The 14,040-nt window shown below is 45.1% G+C and overlaps 1 protein-coding gene across 27 annotated transcripts in view; it reads right to left on the bottom strand.

The window, feature by feature from the left end:
* The window catches only part of eya4 (EYA transcriptional coactivator and phosphatase 4), a 496,999-nt gene that overhangs the window by 2,952 nt on the left and 480,007 nt on the right, over positions 1–14,040 (bottom strand). The gene's annotated exons all lie outside the window — the stretch shown is intronic.

The following is a 14,040-nucleotide window of genomic DNA, read 5'->3' as shown; positions in this document are numbered from 1 at the left end:
CATGGGTGGAAGAGACCTTCCCCAGGAGACCAACGCAGCCTGGTTGCACAGTACACAGGAGGGCACAAGCAGGGATGTCACCAGGAGGACCAGGCTGCAGTGGAGCAAACGTTTCAATAATCTCAGTAGATCACGAAACTTTACTGCAAAGCCACACTCAACCTCATCCTGCTGTGCCACTCATCAATCCCCATCACTCTGCCTTTCCTACCCTACTCCTGCACATCTTTACTCACAACAACTTACTTTGCACCTCCACCCAGTTTCTGATAATGTGCTGTCAAACATTGAAACCTTTATTTTCAGCACTTTGCATACTTGGACAAATTTGTGTGCACCTTTGGAAGTGACTTAATGAGTTGTAGGGAATGGTGAGTCATAAGGGTAGCCCCCATCGCAATGGTGACGAGTGTGAAAGGAATGGCTTGGGTGTTGTAGGGATACTTTATGGTGTTGCTGTGGGGTGGTGCCAACCTGGTGCATCATGTGGCAGCCAGGGTGTGCAGCATCAGGTGAAGTAAATCTGGCCATGGTGAGGCCATCCCTGGCCTCTCGAGCAGCAATGTGGGCGGGTGCTGATGCCCTCTGTCCTGTGCAGCATCAGTTGATTGCGGAGAAGGCTGGTGTTGTTGTTGCTGCTGGTGTGCTGGGTGATGCTGGTGTTGGGGCTGATTGTGTTGGGATTCTGAGGACCAAGGTGAGATATTTTCAAGGGCAACGATGCTGATGGAATAGAGGGCAGCTGAGGTTGAGATGACAGAAGCAATCTGTCAATGGTGAGAGAGGTTGTTCCAATAAGGTGGCACTGGATAGAGAGTTTGCTCCAAACAATTGCAAGCTATAGAAAGCTCAGTATGTCTTCCAACTGCAGTAAGCAACAGCTTCTGAGCTTTGAAAGTGAACAGCTGTAACATGGGATCTTTTAAACAGTTTTGTCAGCTGTCAGGTCATGAGATAATTCAATGCTGAATCCATTCATGACATGCTGAGCTGACGTGTTCCCTGAGCAGCGGGTAACCCGTGGGGGAGCACGAAAAATTGAAATGTAGGCTTAAAATAACAGTTAATTGGATGTTAACAATCCATTTAATGATGTAAATTGCCTCCCCCGCCGCTTGGTGTTGAGTCTGTGCAGCGCCGACAAACTCGACATCTGGGAGATTCGCATGGAGGCCGGTTGACAGGGGTTTCCCTACCTGCTGTCAATCTTTGCAATTTTGACAGCTGACCCTTCTCCAAACTCAACCTCTGAGTGTCAGCAAAATTCAGCCCAAAGTCTATGGTTTGTGTAATATGGAAGAACTCAAAGTCACACATTTGTAGTCTGATTGTAATTTGATGTCTCACCTTTATAGGTAGCATCTGGCACAGTAGTAGACCACTGAACAATTTACTGTAATATCACTGACAGGAGTTTCTCCAGGTGTACTGCTTGCCTGGTGTAACCCAGGCTGGGGCCGAGTAAATTCCTGGCCCACAAAAGGCCCACGAATTTTTGGGGCCGTGTTGGCTACACAGTGGAAATCTGGTAAGATCTCACTGTGTAGGTAGTATAACAATCCACAACAATAACAACAAATTGCATTTGTATAGCACCTTTAACGTAGTAAAAGGTCCCAAGGCACTCCACAGGAGTGTTATTAGACAAAATTTGACACTGAGCCACATAAGGAGATATTAGGACAGGTGACCAAAAGCTTGGTCAAAATGGTAGGTTGTAAGGAGCCTCCCTGCATCTACCCTGTCAATCCCTGTAAGAATTTTGTATGTTTCAATGAGATCACCTCTCATCTAAACTCTAGAGAATATAGGCCTAATCTATACATAATCTCTCCTCATAGGACAATCCCCTCATCCCAGGAACCAGTCTGGTGAACTTTCGTTGCACTCCCTCTAAGGCAAGTTTATCCTTCCTTAGGTAAGGCGACCAAAACTGTACACAATACTTCAGGTGTGGTCTCACCAAGGCCCTATATAATTGTAGTAAGACGTCTTTACTCTTATAATCAAATCCTTTTGTGATAAAGGCCAACATACCATTTGCTTTCCTAATTGCTTGCTGTACCTGCATATTAACTTTTAGCGATTTGTGTACAAGGACACCCATGTCCCTCTGAACACCAACATTTCCCAATCGTTCACCATTTTAAAAATACTCTGATTTTCTATTTTTCCTACCAAAGTGGGTAACTTCACATTTCTCCACATTATATTCCATTTGCAATGTTCTTGCCTACCCGCTTAACCTGTCTATATCCCCTTGCAGCCTCTTTGCATCCTCCTCACAACTTACATTCCTACCTAGCTTTGTATCATCAGCAAACTTGGATATATTACATTTGGTCCCCTCATCCAAATCCTTGATATGGATTGTAAATAGCTGAGGCCCAAGCACCGATCCTTGTGATATCCTACTAGTTACTGCCTGCCAACCCGAAAATGACCCGTTTATTCCTACTCGCTGTTTTCTGTCCATTAACCAAGCCTCAATCCATGCTAATATATTACCCCCAATCCCATGAGCCCTAATTTTGTTTAATAACCTCTTGTGTGGCACCTTATTGAATGCCTTCTAAAAATCCAGATACACTACATTCACTGGTTCCCCCTTATCTATCCTGTTCGTTACAACTTCAAAAAACTGTAACAGATTTGTCAAACACGATTTCCCTTTCATAAATCCGTGTTGACTCTGCCCAATCCTATTATTATTTTCCAAGTGCCCTGTTACCAGATCCTTAATAATAGATTCTAGCATTTTCCCTACTACCGATATCAGGCTAACTGGTCAGTAGTTCCCCGTTTTCTCTCTCCCTCCTTTCTTAAATAGTGGGGTTACATTTGCCACCTTCCAATCCGCGGGAACCGTTCCAGAATCTATGGAATTTTGGAAGATGACAACCAATGCATCCACTATCTCTATAGCCACCTCTTTTAAAACCCTCGGATGTAGGCCACCAGGTTCAGGGGATTTATCAGCTTTCAGTCCCATTAATTTCTCCAGTACTATTTCCTTACTAATACTAATTTGTTGAGTTCCTCATTCTCACTAGACCCTTGGTTCGCCACTATTTCCACGGAGTTTTTTGTGTCTTTTTCCGTGAAGACAGACACAAAGGGCAGGATTTTCATTGGGCCGTGGAGGCGGGATTAGAGGCGTGTGGAGGTAGTTAACAGGCAATTTTTAGCCTAATCCCTATTTTTAATGTTGAAGTGTGGGATTCCCGATGGCTCCAAACCACGCCAAGTTAGAGGAGGCGGACCGTCGGGATGAAGGGCTTGGAGGGATCGAGATGTCTGGTGTTCAGGTGAGTGATGGGTGCATGAGTGCAAAGGTAAGTGTGTTTGGTGTGTGTAAAGTGTTTAAATAAGTTTTACTTACCTTTACAGCCTTCCTTCCTTCAGGTCTCGGGAGTCTCTCATCTCACCGGCACAGAAAGCAGAACGGCTGCGAGCTGTCAAAAATTGCAGCATTCAGCTTTCTGTTCTGGGGAGATCTCTAAATCATCCTGAGAGGGCGGAATTAACTTAGAGTACAGATTGTCAGTGTTTGACAGCTTCAAACAGCTGTCAAACACTGATATTTCATCTGTCAAAAGGTCTTGACAGATGAAATATCAATCTGTGATGTCACCTGTTGCCGGGTGGCCCTTAATTGGGCTGCTGAGCCCGCCCAGTGGGCTCAACAAGGTCAATCAAGTCAAAATCGCATGGGTTGGCTAGAACTCGATGGAGGCAGGACTACAACCCCAAAAGTTGTAGTCCCGCCTCCTACCCGACTACTCAATGAAAATCCAGCCCAAAGTATTTGTTTAATTTCTCTGCTAAATTTAATTTCTCTGTTAAATTCGAGGCATTGCTGGACTGGTAAAGCAATTGACCTATATCATTTAGCACTTCCATCCTTGGTAAGAAGGTTGTAGGTTCAAGCCTCAATCTAGGACTTGAATACATAATGTAGGCTGACATTGCAGTGCAGTACTGAGGGTGTAATGCATCGTTGGAGGTGGTGTTTTTTGGATGAAATGTTAAACTGAGACCCTGTCCACCAATTTAGGTGGATGTAAAAGATCATATGGCACTTCTTGAAGAGCAGAAGAGATATCCTGATAGAGAAAATAAGGAGAAACTATTTCCAGTGGTAGAAGAGTCAGCAACCAGAGGACGCGGATTTAAGGTGATTGGCAAAAGAACTAGAGGTGACATGAGGAAATTTTTTTTACTTGGCAAATTGTTGTGATCTGGAATGCCCTACCTGATAGGGTGGTGGAAGCAGATTCAACAGTAAATTTCAAAATGGAATTGGATAAATACTTGAAGGGAAAAAAACTACAGGGCTATGGGGAAAGAGCAAGGGAGCGGGACTAATTGGATAACTCTTTCAAATTAATGGCCTCCTTCTGTGCTGTATCATTCTATGATTCTGGCAGCACGGTGGCATAGTGGTTAGCACTGTTGCCTCACAGCGCCAGGGACCCGGGTTCAAATCCGGCCTCGGGCAACTGTCTGTGTGGAGTTTGCACATTCTCCCCGTGTTTGCGTGGGTTTACTCCGGGTGCTCCGGTTTCCTCCCACAGTCCAAAGATGTGCAGGTTAGGTTGATTGGCTATGATAAATTGACCCTTAGTGTTAGGGGAATTAAATACGTGGGGTTATGGGGATAGGGTGGGATATGTGTTGGTGTAGGGGTTACGGGGATCGGGTGGGATATGTGTCAGTGCAGGCTCGATGGGCCGAAATGGCCTCTATCTGCACTGTGGGGTTTCTGTGATTTCTGTGATTTATCCCTCAACTAACACCACCAAATCCCAGTTTGGCATAAAAATAAAACAAAAAAGGTGACTCAACCATGGCTAATGAGGAAAATTAGGGATAGCATAAGATCCAAGGAGAGGACGTATAAATTGGCCAAAAAAGCAGTAATCCAGAGGATTGGGAGCAGTTTAGGATTCAACAAAGGAGGACAAAGGCATTAATTAAGAAAGGAAAAATAGAATATGAGAGTAAGCTTGCAGGGAACATAAAAACTGACTGTAAAAGCTTTTATAGATATGTGAAGAGAAAAAGATTGGTGAAGTCAAGCGTAGGTCCCTTGCAGTCAGAATCAGGGGAATTTATAATGGGGAACAAAGAAATGGCAGACCAATTAAATACATATTTTGGTTCTGTCTTCACAAAGGAGGACACAAATAACCTCCCGGAAATGTCGGGGAACATAGGGTCTGATGAAAGGGAGGAACTGAAAGAAATCAGTATTTGTAGGGAAATGGTGTTAGGGAAATTGATGGGATTGAAGGCTGATAAATCCCCAGGGCCTGATAATCTACATCCTAGGGTACTTAAGGAAGTGGCCCTAGAAATAGTAGATGCATTGCTGATCATCTTCCAACATTCGATGGAATCTGGAACAGTACCCATGGATTGGAGGGTAGCTAATGTTACCCCACTATTCAAAAAAGGTGGTAGAGAGAAAACAGGGAATTACAGACTGGTAAGCCTGACATCGGTAGTGGGGAAAATGCTAGAGTCCATTATAAAAGATGTAATAGCAGGGCACTTGGAAAACAGTGACAGGATCGGACAAAGTCAACATGGATTTACAAAAGGTAAATCGTGCTTGACTAATCTACTGGAATTTTTTGAGGATGTAACTAGTGAAATAGATAAGGGAAAACCAGTGGATGTGGTGTATTTGGACTTTCAGAAGGCTTTCGATAAGGTCCCACATAAGAGATTAGCGTGTAAAGTTAAGGCACATGGGATTGGGGGCAAGGTATTGACTTGGATAGAGAACTGGTTGGCAGATAGAAAGCAAAGAGTTGGAATAAACGGGTCTTTTTCCGAGTGGCAGGCAGTGACTAGTGGGGTACCGCAGGGATCGGTCCTTGGACCCCAGCTATTCACAATATATATTAATGATCTAGACAAGGGAACTGGATGTAATATCTCCAAATTTGCAGACGACACAAAGCTGGGTGGGCGTGTGTGCTGTGAGGAGGATGCCGAGAAACTACAGGATGATTTGGACAGGTTGGCAGAAGCATGGCAGATGCAATATAATGTGGATAAATGTGAGGTTATCCACTTTGGTGTCAAAAACAGGAAGGCAGATTATTATCTGAATGGCAATAGATTGGGAGAAGGGGAAGTGCAACGAGACCTGGGTGTCCTTGTGCACCAGTCGCTGAAGGTAAGCATGCAGGTGCAGCAGGCAGTTAAGAAGGCAAATGGTATGTTGGCCTTTGTAGCGAGAGGGTTTGAGTACAAGAACAAGGATGTCTTGCTGCAGTTGTACAGGGCCTTGGTGAGACCACATCTTGAGTATTGTGTGCAGTTTTGGTCGCCTTATCTGAGGAAGGATATTCTTGCCATGGAAGGAGTTCAGCGAAGATTCACCAGGCTGATACCTGGGATGGCAGGAATGACGTATGAGGAGAGATTGGGACGATTGGGCTTGTACTCGCTGGAGTTAGAAGAATGAGAGGGGATCTCATTGAAACTTATAAAATTCTGGCAGGACTGGACAGACTAGATGCAGGGAGGATGTTCCCGATGGTCGGGGAATCCAGAACCAGGGGTCACAGTCTAAGGATAAGGGGTAGGCCTTTTAGGACAGAAATGAGGAGGAATTTCTTCACCCAGAGAGTGGTGAACCTGTGGAATTCTCTACCACAGAAGGCAGTAGAGGCCAATTCATTAAATATATTCAAGAAGGAGTTGGATATATTTCTTAAGGCTAAAGGGATCAAGGGGTATGGGGAGAAAGCAGGGACCGGGTACTGAACTTGGATGATCAGCCATGATCGCATTGAATGGTGGAGCAGGCTAGAGGGGCTGAATGGCCTACTCCTGCTCCTATCTTCTATGTTTCTATGTAAAACCAAATTTATTAATTTTTTGTGAAGTGCTTGGGATGTCCTGGGGATGTGAAAGGTGCTGTGAAAATGCAAGTTTCTTTGTCAATAGTAAATCTCCTGTGCTGATCCTCATAAGCAGCCCAGGGCCTAGAGGGCAGTTTCTCAAGTATACTGAGATCTTTAATAGACACTTATCCGCAGCTGCTGCTGCTACTTACTGACTTCATGCTTCTACGACTGGTTGGGAGCCCAACACTCACCCCCTGCTGTTGTGGTCTCCCACACACTGTGTTACCGGAGATCCTACACCAGTTATGGCTGTTTGTTCCCTTTGATTTGCAGAGGGCATTAAAATTTGGGCAAGTGTCAGGACTGCGCAGCAGAAGGAAATTCTGCAAGCGGATCTCAATGTGCTGGGGGAATGGGCCAAACTCTGGCCTTCAACTTAGTTAAATACAGTCTAATGCACTTGCACAGGATCAAAACCGAGCGTACTTACACTCTACATGGTATCTAATTAAAATCAGCTGAGAGAGAAAGGGATATTCATAACTCTTTAAAGGTTCATGACCAATGCCAAGAAGCCGTAGCCAAAGCAAACAAGGTATTAGGTTGCATAAATAGAACTATTCAATATAAAACAAAACACACCGTCTTGTCCTTGCATTTGGAATACTGCATCCAGTTTTGGTCCCCTCACACGGTGGGTGATGTAGAAACTTTGGGAAAAGTCCAAAGTAGGGCCATAAGGATGATTCACAGCTTAAAAGACCATAGTTATTCAGAAAGGCTTAAGAGGCTGTGGCTATTCTCTTTAGAAATACGTAGACTTTGGGGTGATTTGATTGAGGTATACAAAATTGCTTGATTGTGTTCCTCTTGAGGGGCTATTTCAACTAGATAGGTTGGGGAAGACCAGAGGACATGTGTATAAGCTAGGCAAGGATAGGGCGAGGTTAAATGTTAGCTGCTTCTTCTTTTCCCAGAAAATAGTAGACTTATGGAACAAATTACTGGCTCATGTGGTGTGTGTAGAATCTCTGCGTTACTTCAGGAAAGCACTGGACCAGTTACTGATTGGGAAGAGGATCATGTCTTATAAAAGATGCTATATGCACTGTCTATGTGGTCTCCTGGACTAGTTTCGGTCAGCTAAGGGGGTAGGAGAGGAAATTCAAAAAAAAATGTTCTTCCCAGATTGCTCTTGTTTTTTCCCCTTGTTTTTTTGCTTCTCCCAGGAGATTACATGACTGGTGACGGGCATGTGGGTATGTGTGTTGGTGGGTATGTGTGCAGGTGAGTACGGGTGCCTAATCGTGATGCTCCAGGCATTGCGGTTGTGTGAGGCAGGCTCGATGAAGCAGCTGGCCTTTTCCTGCCCATCGATTTTCTATGCTCGTATTGCCCATCCCTACTTGCCCTGGGAAGACAGTGGTGGGCCTTTCCCTTCAACTACTGCAGTCCTTGTGGTGAGGATGCTCCCATTGTAGCGTTAGGTAAGAAATTTCACCTGGCGACAATAAAAGATTTGCAGTGTATGTCGAAATCAGGTTGGTGTGTCACTTGAAGGAAACTTGAAGGTAATGGTGTTCCTGAATGTTACTGCTCTTGTTCTTCTCAGTGGTAGAGGTCACAGGGCTGAGAGTTATGGTCAAAGTAACCTTACAGTGTTGCTGCAGTGCATCCTGTAGATAATGCATACTGCAGCCACAGTGTGCTGGTGATGAGGCGAGGGGGGGGTGGGCGGGTGAGGGTAGATACGGAGTTCAGTGGCAGTGGCACTGATCAAATGGATTGCTTCATCATGGATGGTGTTGAGCTTCGAGGGTTGATGTGGCTGCGCCCAACCAGGTGAGTGCTGAGTATTCAAATGCACTCCCGACTTAAACTTTGAAGGTGATAGAGAGGCACTGTTCTTGTAGCCATGGTGTTGATACAACTGGTCCAGTTAAGTTTCTTGTCAATGGCGACCGCCAGAGTGAACATGGTTGGGGAATTAGCGATGGTGGTGCCGTTGCAGGTCATGGGTTGGGACTTTTCTTGTTGGAGATGGTAATTTATGTGGCATGAATGCCACCTGCCACTTGTCAGCCCAATCCATGGCTTGCTGTAGGTTGGAATGAGCTGCTTCATTACTAGCATAATTGTGAATGGAGCTGAACACTATAGAATTGTTATTGAACAGCACGATTCATGACCTTATGACAGAGGAAGGTTAATTAATGAAGCAGCTGAAGATGGTTGGGCCAAGGACATTGCCTTGAGGAACTCTGTTAGCAATATCCCGAGGCTGGGATAATCAGCCTCTGACAACCATGACAATCTTCCTGTGTGTCAGGTATGATTCCAGCCACTGGGGGATATTCCTAACGACCCCCTCACCCCACCACCACTACTTGCCTTAGTTTTTCTCGGGCTCTTTGGTGCCATATTTAATTGAAAGCTGACTTGATGTCAAAAGAAGCTACTCTCTCACCCTTTCTTCCCTCCCCTCATTTTTGTCTGCACTTAATGATCCACTAATGAAATCATATTATCAGAAATCATAGTTTAGAAATTGGACTGTGCCGCACCCATTTCTTGGGCGAGGAACAGGTGCTGAAGGGTCCTATATGGCGTGCGAAAGTGATCAGTCCATGATGGAAGTGTGCTGCACACCATACTGGTTGGGTTACCCTGTCGTTGTCCATGGCATTCGCCTGATACAGGCGTTCAGTCCACTGCCTATGCAATCTGGGGGTGCCTAACGCTTGTTTCAGGTCCCTTTGGGAAATTGGATGGCAACTGATAGCAGCATGCGGTCAGTTTTCTCGGGTGCACAGCAACCAATCCTGAAAGGGACACTGGAGGCTGTCACCAAAAAGGTAAGTATAAAAATGGTACTGCTTCCGGCTCCACAATAAAACTGCAGGTCACTGTTCTTGGACTTAACTGTTGCCCTCAACCAGAGCCCGACCGGACGATCTCGCTCACCGCGCCCCCCCCCCCCGGCGACTGTCCTCTGGGACCACGACTGGCGCCCGCAGCTTGCCGGTAATGAAACCGGTGCACCAACGTTGCATGCTCCTGCTGCCGACCACTTTGGGCACGTGCAATGGTCAAACTTTGGGTGCGATCCAATTTCTAGGCCCATATTGCAAAGTTGCAGATTCCAGCAATTTTATTAATTATGGAATAAAACAAGCATCCTCTCATTTTCTGTTTTATCCCCTTAGAAAATTAAGAGCCAGACATGCCACAAACGTAAGACTATTCTAACAAACATATAACTTTATAATAGAAATCTTGACAAAGTTATAAATGATTTTGAAATACTTCCCTAAACTTGTAAGAGTCAGCTATGTATTTTACTTAAATACACAGCATATGTTCCCGAATCCTGACTGATTTTACATGGGACGGGACGAATGGTGGGGAAGATGCAGAAGTTTATTAATTCCCTCTTGGCTTAGTGGAAAGGAAAAACAGTTTACAAACTTTGCAGAATTTTCAACACTCCAGCTGTGGTGGCTTATTCTTGTCAATCAGACTTGGGGGGAGATGTGGACTCAGGGGTGGTAATGAAAACCAAATGGAGCTGAGTTTAACTGAGAGAACGTGGCCAGCAACATCATCCCTCAAGGTATCTGCAGTGCAACTCCTTGATATACACTGAAACTTTAAACCAGAACGCTCCGGACAGATCGGTGAGTGAACAGCAGAATCAGGCTGGGACACTTGCAGCCCCTTCTAAAGATTTAACCCCAAAGATGATTAATTAAAAAATAAAATTTTACCTTATTCTTCATTAAAAAAATTATTTTATACTTTTTTCGGTTTGATCCCTCCCTCCGCCCCCCCCCTCCCAAAGCTACACATAAAGATGACAGGGCATGTCATGGCCCGCTCTTAAGAATCTGCCAGTTCAGCTCTATAGCCAGTTGCTAGGACATTCACAAGAATGGTTTGGTATAACTCACTGTCTGATTTTCTTTCCCTGTCTGTGGTGAGGTGCCAAAGGCTCTGCCTGCCCATCGCCTCGATAGTTCGTGTCTTCGGCCAGAATCTTAATTTGGAGGTGGGTGGGGAGCGGGGTGCTGGAAAACGGTCAGGAAGCCCGGGAGAACGAATTTAAGAGTGGGGCCTTATTAGAATTTGGAATCACTGTTTACCGCCCACAGCCAGCCAGATGGAGAGGCTGCCTGGCAGTCGAGCGGGTAGGCCTGCGGCACTAGGCTGCAGAGAGGAGGAATCGGGGCGGGGGGATGGAATCGAGGCTGGAGGGGGAATCGGGGCCAGAGGGGGAGGCTGGATGGGGATCGGGCTGGAAGGAGGAGGCCGGAGGGTGATTGGGGGCCGGAGGGGGGAGGCTGGAGGGTGATCGGGAGGCCGGAGGGTGAACGGGGGCCATGGGGGGAGGTTGGAAGGCCGGAGGGGGATCGGGTTCAGAAGGGGTAGGTTGGAGGGGGATCGGGGCCGGAGGGGTGGTGGCGGGCAGGGGGACGGAAGGCTGGAGGGGGTTGGGGGCCAAGGATCGAAGGCCAGAGGCGGGTACAGAGATCGGAGGCCTTGCAGGGGGGAGGGAGGTCAGAGGCCTTGGGGGGAGATTGGAAGGGTCGGGGGTGTCCGAACGTGGGGGGTTGGTGAGGCAGGAACGCTGGATCCAGCCGGTAAGTGGAAAAGCACTTACCTTCAGGATCCAGCAGACCTTGCCTCCCTTTAGCTGGCGGTTTCCCCGAGGCCAGGGAAACCCGCCTGCCCACAGTTAAATTTGAAATGGGGGATTACCATGAGGCGCAGAGCCGCATTATAATATTTAAATGGGTGACTTGCTTCCTGTGAGCGGATTGGTTGCTCCCCCCCCCGTCCCGCCTCCGTTAAAACGGGAAGTGGCGGGATGGAGGCGGGTTGGTGTCAGGATTCAGTTTTTTTAACTCTTAAACCTCCCACCCGACCCCGACCCGTACGTTTTTTGGGGTTAAAATTCCCCCTTTAGTGTAGGTTGTTGTGGACATGAAGCCACTCCATGCACAGTATATTACTAAAGCCAATAATACTGTTCACCCCTCCCCTTCTCTGAGCCTCCTTCAATGATGCACAACTTTGATAGGAGGAGTCTACTGTAGCAAATCAGGTATGGCAATCCTCGACATTCCTTCAATGATTTTCAAAGATTTCACTGATTAATTGATTTTCAACATATTATGTTTTTTCCAGCAACAATTCAACCAGTAATAATTTGGAGGAGTACCGAAGCTAGGAAAAAAAAAAACATTTTTGCAGATCAGCAAAAGTTTTCGGGGATAGAGACTGTTGCATTTCACCGTTAATGTTACAGGAGTGCCACTGCTCCTTCAGCATGATATTCCCAGTTTGCTTATTCATAACCCTGTGTCTGTCAGAGTTGAGACAGCTCAATGAAAGGAGAACTTCAGGCTATTAATGTGTTTAATGCAGGGAATAATTATTTAGTCTCTTTTGGATCATTAATTTTATTTCATCTTCCGCTGGAAACCACAAATCAAAAATTGTATCTCCTGATTTGATCCCTGAGGATGTCAGTCGGAATTTTTCAGTGGCTATGACGCACACCTACATGAAAAAACTTATAAACTGGAGAAAGTGGTTTAAAACAATAGTTACAAAGTATGCTTTGCTGCTATTTCAGAAAGCAGACCTAAGCCGCCAGCTATGTGATGTCAGGAACTCCTGCATATAAGGCTCCCGAAGGAGTTATGATAATGACTAACGAGTACAGTGAGTGGAAAAACAGTTGAGTGGAAAAATACCATTCAATTCAAATTTTTAGTTTCGGGATTAAATAGTGCCATTTATTTTATGTATATTGATGTTAATTTCAGTCCCTAACACAAACGTTACACAGCACACTTAAATTACTTGCTGCACTCTGAACAGCAAGCTGACGTTCATAAAGAGCATCACACAGCAGTTTGAATTCCCAACGTGAGGCCCACTTTTGGACACATTAATACAGATGCAATTGTACCTGTAGTAGTGTATTAATGGGCTTTTAAAAAAAAAATCTTATTTCAAATCCAACCATGGCAAGTTTAAATTGAATTCAATAAATCTGGTAATTTGTGGGCCGGCATCAGAAAAAATGACCACGAGAGGTGCCATGTTGCCCTGAAAACCCAACTGGTTCACTAATGCTGTTCAGTGAAGGCAACCTGCCAACTCTACCCAGCCTGGCAACATGTAATTACAGCTCCACACTATGTGGTTGACTTTTAATGCCCTTCTGAAGTGGCCTAGATAGCCACCCACTTATAAAAATAATCACCACGGCATCTAGGCATGGGCAATAAATGTGGTCTTGCCAGTGCTTGCCCGCATCCCAAAATCAAAAACAAATTGCGAAGAAGAACCTAATTCACTTGTGTCTATGAATTTTGTGAATTTCTACTGCTGCAACAGTTTCTATTGATCAGCCAATGCGACTGACTATGGGTTTATTCTTCGTACCATAATAATTACCGTTAAGTGTGGAATTTGAGCCTGTTCTGTTGTTTATACTTTGAACTAAGTTGAGAAATTAAATTCAGACATCATTATCAATGGGACTGATGCCTTGATCCCAGGTTTTCAGAGGCAGGAGTGCAATAACAGCAGCTAGTACTTTACCTGCTATACTCCCCTATTAAAGCATCTTTTTGTTGTTGTTCTTGTATGTACTTCAACCAAACAGGAAGATGATTAGTACAGTGAAACAATGAATTACTGTAGCCAAAAATGAAAAAGTGTCTCATTTCCGTATGGTACAAAGCACATCCAAGACAAACGCTGGACATGTGCACATGTCATGAGTTTGGAATTCTTTGGCACCGAGATCAGGATCTTAACTACAAGAAATATATAATCGGATTACACCACAGTTCTGTTCCTCCCCTCAGTTATTCCATTTCTCTTCACCTACCAATGTTCAAATGATTGGCAGCAGGAATGCAATTTATTAAATCAACATTCCATTCTATTTTAAAAGTAATTGTGCAATTCATCCCAAAAGTGCAGGGAATAATCGGCCATGGATGCAACGCAGCTGCCAGGATTGGTACAATTTTTTTTTCAAACTTTTATTTCAGCACCAGAAACCTGCCAAAAGTTATTTTCCGCCAAAAAAACATTGGGGTACAATTTCTACCGGGGTTCCCTGGTCTCCTGCATTGCTTACAAATGAACTGAG

Source organism: Somniosus microcephalus, chromosome 9 (assembly GCF_052327205.1).
Source record: "Somniosus microcephalus isolate GS21.2 chromosome 9, FLI_Smic_1.0, whole genome shotgun sequence".
NCBI classification, from domain to species: Eukaryota; Metazoa; Chordata; class Chondrichthyes; order Squaliformes; family Somniosidae; genus Somniosus; species Somniosus microcephalus.
Note: the sequence above shows the minus strand (reverse complement) of the source record. Positions and strands in the feature narration are given on the sequence as shown.